At 42.9% G+C, this 6,921-nt stretch overlaps 1 protein-coding gene and 1 long non-coding RNA gene across 6 annotated transcripts in view; one reads left to right on the top strand and one right to left on the bottom strand.

Moving 5' to 3' along the window:
- Nucleotides 1-2,100, bottom strand: part of LOC116691331 (uncharacterized) — a 15,276-nt gene extending 13,176 nt beyond the window's left edge. Inside the window, exon 1 of the long non-coding RNA XR_004332459.1 lies at nt 2,088-2,100. This is a non-coding gene — a long non-coding RNA (uncharacterized LOC116691331). The remainder of the gene's footprint in view (nt 1-2,087) is intronic.
- Nucleotides 1-6,921, top strand: part of bcam (basal cell adhesion molecule (Lutheran blood group)) — a 54,166-nt gene that overhangs the window by 14,718 nt on the left and 32,527 nt on the right. The gene's annotated exons all lie outside the window — the stretch shown is intronic.

The following is a 6,921-nucleotide window of genomic DNA, read 5'->3' as shown; positions in this document are numbered from 1 at the left end:
TGTGTGTGTGTGTGTGTGTGTGTGTGTGTGTGTGTGTGTGTGTGTGTGTGTGGAATACAAAGCAAAACCTAAAGGGTCACAGGCCCATCTGGTGTTCGATCTCATGGGAGGCCGACTGCGTCAAACGTTAGCATATAGCCTTGGGTATGTACACTTCAAAGGAGAGCCGGAGTTGATGTTATTTTTGTCCTGTGTTTGTTGCATGGGCACTGTGTGAGCAGAGGAAGTTGTGGCACTGAATGGGTCAAAATCTGCTTTGGGATCGCCCTGGGTTAGAGAAGAGAGTGCGAGTTGTTGAGGCTACATTTCATGTTCCTAACAATTGTTGGAGCTTATTTAGCTCTACCAATGGAGATGTCCCACCTGCCAGTAAGGGGTTGATTCTACAGTGTGACACACGTTTCCATATATGGACCTACCCTGTTGAAGTGGGCGTGGCACATTGGGGTTCCCCAGGATAAAGGAACCACAGACGTGCAGCGTGGGCGTGCACAAAGAGACCATACTGCATACTCCATACCGCCTTTGTTCCCAATCCCCTTTCCTCATGCAACTTAGAACTGTAAAGTAATAATGCAATAAAATTATATTCATGGATTAAGAAAACTCTTTTCATTAAAATCTCTCCCTGTACTTAACAAATTGGTGCCGATTGGACTCAAGGATCCAATTCATGAAGAATAAAGGGAGAAGACTGACCTAGAGTGAGAAATTGTTTGAAAGAAGCTCTGGGGGAAATTTGAACCCAAGTCATGGATCCAGTGGAATTCAAGCAACTGAAGATAAAGCGAGGAGTGGTCTGAACTACAATGACAAACCTCACCCAGAAGACTGATGGTGAATTGGATAAAGAAGAACCATGCTTTGAGAGACTGGAGGAATTGCTTGATCAGTTGAAGGACAAAGAAAATATTTTCAGAGACCATAATAAAGATGTTGAAGCAGAAATGGAAGAAGTGGATTTATAAGATGAGATGAGTATATCATTGGAGTATATGGATGCAATTAGTGTGCGGAGAACAAGCGTGAGACGGGCATTGTGCACATAAGATACAGAAAGCCAGTCCGGACAGAGTGAACATGGATCTTGATCTGGGCCTTATAGAAGGAACACAGTCAAACTTCCGAAATTGGTCATTCTGAGGTTTTGTGATTTTGAAGTCAGTACGAAACAACCATCCATGATAATGAATGTTTGAGCAAGACCGACAAATTCAGTTATTTGAACTCATTTCTGACTGTCACTGCAACGAGTGCAGTAGCAAGCCTCACTTTGTCTAATATTAATTATGACACTGCCATTGATCTGCTCAAAAATGATTTAGCAGTAAAGATTTAGTGATTAACGCTCATATGAATAAGTTACTCGACATGACTCCAGTAAACCGAGCAACTGATGCAAGTGCGTTGTGCAAACTGTATGATGACTGTGAGATACAGGTGTGTAGCCTTGATGCACTAGGTGTTGTAGCGGATTCTTATGTTCTATCTGGTTGAAAATGATCCCAGAGGACATTGATCTCAAATTCACCAAATCAGAAGCCAATAATGTCCTCAAAGCAAAAGAGTTGATGGACTTTCCAAAAGATAGGTGGAAGGCAGAGAAAAAACATGAATCTCACTCATAAGAAAGTCTCGGAATGAAAGGAGGAATGCTGGCACTGACGAGGAACGCGCGCCAAAGCGTAGGACAAGAAGGCCCAACGCCAGAAACAGGGCCTCCTCAGCCGCAGCATTCCATATGTAAAGTCTGAATGACAGTGACTGTTTGTTTTGTGGTAAGCCTGATCACTGATCTCCTGAGTTGAGATGAAAAGGTGGCGATTATGAGATTGACGCGTGCGCCATTTGGTGCATCAGCAAATGCCTTTCTATGAGCTGCAACTATCAGACACCACCTTAAGAAATATGAAGAGAAATATCCCAAAGAAGTCAATGTGCCGGATCAATGTCTACATGTAAATGATTTCAGGTGCAGATAATGTGGACATTGCACTCAAATTGTCTGAGAGCCAAAGAAATAACTGCAAGTATGAAATTATGCAAATGGTACACAAATTCCTCTGAGTTGCAAAACGAATGGAAACAAAGAAATAAGGAGAAAATAGTGGAAATCAAAGGCCCAAATCCACTTAAAGTTCTTCATCTAACATGGAATAGAAACACTGACAAATTCATGTTTGAAACTAATGAATTGATTGACTTTCTGCAGAATAAAAGAGACACAAAACGAGGGGTCTTACAGGTAGCTGCGCGCATCTTCAATCCCATTGGTTTTTTGTCCCTGTTCACCATTCGAGTCAAAAGTGTATATTAGGAAATGTGGAACATAGGAACTTCATGGGATGAATGTCTTCCTAGTGATCGTGTGCACAACTGGCATCAATGGTGCTCAGAGAAACCATACTTAAAAGATAAATATCCCACGTCGTTACGATAACTATATTGAAATGAAATGTGTTGAAACTAGTGTAAATACAACAGTTGAGTGTGAGATTCATGTATTTACAGATGCCAGTGAGAAGGCTTACAGCCTATCTGCAGTGCGTAAAACGAAATGGAAAGTGTACAATCAGTCTGATTGCTTCCAAAACTAAAGTCACTCCACTAAAGAAAATGACCCTACCAAAATTAGAGTTAATGGGAGCGCTAATTGGAGCAAGATTTGGAAAATTCATATCAAACAATCTGAATGTGAGTGACAATGAAATCCATTTCTAGACTGACTCAATGATAACTTTTCATTGGAGTAGGAGGAGTTCCAAACAGTGGAAACCTTTTTATGGATAATTGAGTAAGTAAAATTCAGAGTCTGATGTCCGGAAAACTGGAAACACCGCTCTAGAAAGGAGAATCCAGCTGACCGCGGACCCGCGGAATGGGTGCGCTCCAGAAGAAGGTGCTTTGGTGACACGGGCTGGAGTTGCTGAAAGACTACACGTATATGCACAAAAAAGAACCTCTAGTTAAGAATGAAAATGATGAGGTGATGGAGTATGTTGTTCAAATCACAATGACTGACCCAGACTGCGCAGTTGCACCGCTGTTTGACCCAAACAGGTACAACAGAGTCTTGAGAATCACCGCATGGATACAGCGTTTTGTGCATAACAAACGGACACAGGACAAATGCAATGGACAACTGTGCACAGATGAGATTCAGCAATCAGAACAGTACTGGACCAGGCAAACTCAAAGTGACAGCTTTCCAAAGGAAATGAACAGTCTGTTGAAAAATACTGATGTGGACAGACGTTCAAAAATCATTTCACTAAAACCATTCCTGGATGAATGTGGACTTCTGCGCTTAGGAGGGAGATCGCAGGAAACAAACTGGTCATTTTGCCAGCTAATTATGCATTTTCAGAACTTTTAATCAGAGAAGCACGTGAGGATGTGATGCATTCAGGCCTACAAGGTTCTCCGAACCAATTGAGAGAAACGTTCTGGATACTGAAATCAAGACAGATGACCAAGAGTTGTGTAAAGTGTTTGATCTGCAGACATGCACACGTACAAGTGGGCCAAGTGGTCAGTGCACCTTTACCAAAAGAGCGCATTAGCGAGGCCCAGCATTTGAAATTACTGGAGTTGACTTTGCAGGTCCAGTTTATGTGAAACCAGAAAACAAGAAGGCATACATAGCTTTATTCACATGCGCCGTAACCCAAGCTGTGGACTTAGAACTTGTTTCTGATTTGACCACTGACCACTTTTATTTAGCTCTACCAATGGAGACATCCCACTTGCCAGTGAGGGGTTGATTCTACGCATTCTTCTTGTGACGCAAGTTTCCATATATGGACCTACCCTGTCAAAGTGGACGTGGCCCATCGGGGTTTCCCAGAATAAAGGAACCATCGACGTGCAGCATGTGCGTGCACAAAGAGACTCCATACTTTCCTTGTGCAACTTAGAATTGTAAAGTAATAGGCAACAAAATGATAATCATGCTTCAAGGAAACTCTTCGCATTGGAATCTGTGTTTGGTGAGGGAGTAGAGGGTATTACTATGTTTAACACCCCGCCCCCCACTCGTCTTTGTCTGTTTCTCCATCCTTGACGACGTCCCACTGTTTTTGTCTGTTTATTTTTTACTTTGCTGTCTCTTCCAGCAAATCCTTCAGCCCTTACCTGCCTCGCCCCCACCTCTCCTTCCACACATCTTCATCAGCCCCCAGTGTTTCTATCTTCCATCTCTTGAATTGCAGGTCTATGCAGGTTGAGACGCGTGTTGTTTTGTCTCTCTTGGGTCTCTCACATTCCAGATATTATCACCTGGCTTCGGTTAGCTTAGCTGATAACCATCTAGACGGTGAAGTCAGTCACTTAGCAGACAGTGACGGACGTTGTCCTCCGTGTCAGGCAAGGTGCCCACACCATGGCCTTAACAAAATATCATCATCATGTTGGATGCTCATGTTGTGATCTTCTCAGATGACTTTGATCTCCTGTCTGTTACATTTGTTTTGCTTTGCAAAGTCACAATGAGAATGAATGTTGAATATTTAAATCTTAGCTTAATTTCCCTAATTGTTTCATATGTTGCCTCCCATTTCTTTTCTAATCACACCATCAGAGCTATGAATAATAATTTAATCAAGCATTAATGAATGTGAAAAATGTACTGGGAGCAGATTGGAATATTATGAGAATTGGAATAACGTAACTTCGGAAAGTCTCTGGTGAGCCTTGATGTGTAAATGAGTTAGACATTTTAGGTGTCTTGTTCAGAGAAATGTCCAATTTATGTGACGTGGCTTCATGAATATATGAAATAAAATTATTCATGGCTGACATTTCCTCTAGTTTCATTTTCAAGCTCTCTCTTTAGAACTATCGTTGTATCAGGTAACTCAAGGACAGTGTTCTCATTGTTTGTTTATTTCTGTGACTGCTTCTGTGCGTACCTATGTCTATCAATCCACCTCTAATCCAGCCTCGGGCTTCTGTCCCCTGCAGGCTCGATGTCAGCAACCTGACTTTGATGTCAAGCCACAATTTATTTGTCTGTCTCTGTGGACTCCCCTGCTGTCCACATAATGTCAGGCAATCAATAATAATGTGCCCTACCTATCCACCCCGCCTGTCCACTGCTTTAGTTATTCACCCCCTGGCCTGCGCTGTTCAAATCTCTGACCTGCCTTTGAAAAAAAACCTCTTGCCCATTCTTCCTACTTTTACTAATAATGCCTGTCTAGCTATGACAATAATATCTGTGCGTTCCGTGGTAACACACAGCCACCCCCCCCCCCCCCCCCCCCAAAAAAAGAAGAAACAGCATAGACAAACTACTACTCCTCTCCTTTTGTTTAAAGAAAAATAAATAGCCTGCTTCTTATGGAAACAGATCAGGAGAGGGAGGGATGAAGATAGATAAGCATATAAAAAGAGTGGATAGATCCGCTGTTTGTTCATGATTATGCTTAGTGCCCCCCCCTTCTCCGCTCCGCCTCTAACCACTGCTGTATTTCTGTGGAGGTGATAGAGAATGGGAGAAGACAGGTGTGCCATTATGGGACAGATTAGCAAGGAATGCTAGAAGGTTAACACAGCTGAGAGTTAGCTAACTCCAATGCATATTTGTGTGCGCCTGCAAGCTCATATTCCCTTGGGTTTAGGTTCAAATATGTGCACACAATACGTGATCTGCATGCCACTTATGATATGTGTGCTTGCTCTGTCCATATGCTGACTGATATTGAAATATGCTCACTGTGTGTGTGTGTGGGTGTGTGTGTGTGTGTGTGTGTGGTGTGTGTGTGTGTGTGGTGGTTGTGTGTGTGTGTGTGTGTGTGTGTGGTGTGTGTGTGTGTGTGTGTGTGTGTGTGGGTTGTGTGTGTGGTGGTGGCGTGTGTGCAACTTTCTTCCATCTCCTTGCTACCCATTTATGGACGAGAGGTAGCCCCTCACTATCTCCTCGTCTCCAGCTTATCTCCCGGCGTCTTGAAGTGTTGATGAGAAAATGAAAACTCTTGTGAGAATGCATTTCTCTCTCTCTCTCCCCCCACACCCCCCCCCCCCCCCCCCCCATGTAAAATATGCATCTCACATGCAACAAAATTACCATGAGACACAAGCGATAATGCATTGTGACATGGGAAATGATGTAGGGTGCTAGGGTGTTTTAAACTGTTCACCACATGGTGTTGTATCTTTCTATAATGAGATATCTGCATGAGAAAACTGTTGCCATCAGGTTTTGAGACAGAAAGATATTTTAGGAAGCTGTCTGCATGCAAATGAGTGTGTAGCGACTGTATATCTATAAATATATTAGCAGTGTGTGCACACTGGTGTGTATATTTCTGTGAACTTTCCTTACAGCTAGCATCTCACATTGTGGTTGTTTGTGGGTCTCTCCAGTACCCAGCCTCTCAGCCAGTCTTGCACCAGCCAGCCAGCCATGTGGTCCCTCTCCACTCTAATTAAGCTCACTGTGGTTCCAAACTCTAACCAGAAAAATACAACCTCAGTGCCAGACACTGTGTCAGCTGCTGCCAAGACCTGTACATTGGTGTGTGTGTGTGTCAGAGAGAGAGAGAGAGAGAAATTGAGAAGGCTCACAACCATATTTACCTCTCATTTTACCCTGTCAAGACAGGTAGCAGGGGAAAAAACAAAGAAAAATGTGGAAGAGGAGACAACAGTACATCTACAGTAGACGGTATATTCAAGTGTTTGCCTGATTGACGGAAATAGGGAATTTAGTGGATTTACAAATCAAGAAGAAGAAAGAGAGGAATGCAGGAGAATAGTAATTAACGCTGAATTATTCTATCTGTGAGGGATCAGGGGGATTAATAGGGGCTTTGGTTTGGATTCTGCGCCTTTCTTTTTGTTTTAGCATGTGAGTCTGATTCCTGTGAAGACGTGTGTGTGTGTGTGTGTGTGTGTGTGTGTGTGTGTGTGTGTGTGTGT

This window comes from Etheostoma spectabile, chromosome 6 (assembly GCF_008692095.1).
Source record: "Etheostoma spectabile isolate EspeVRDwgs_2016 chromosome 6, UIUC_Espe_1.0, whole genome shotgun sequence".
NCBI classification, from domain to species: Eukaryota; Metazoa; Chordata; class Actinopteri; order Perciformes; family Percidae; genus Etheostoma; species Etheostoma spectabile.
This window is presented reverse-complemented; position numbering and strand designations above follow the sequence as displayed.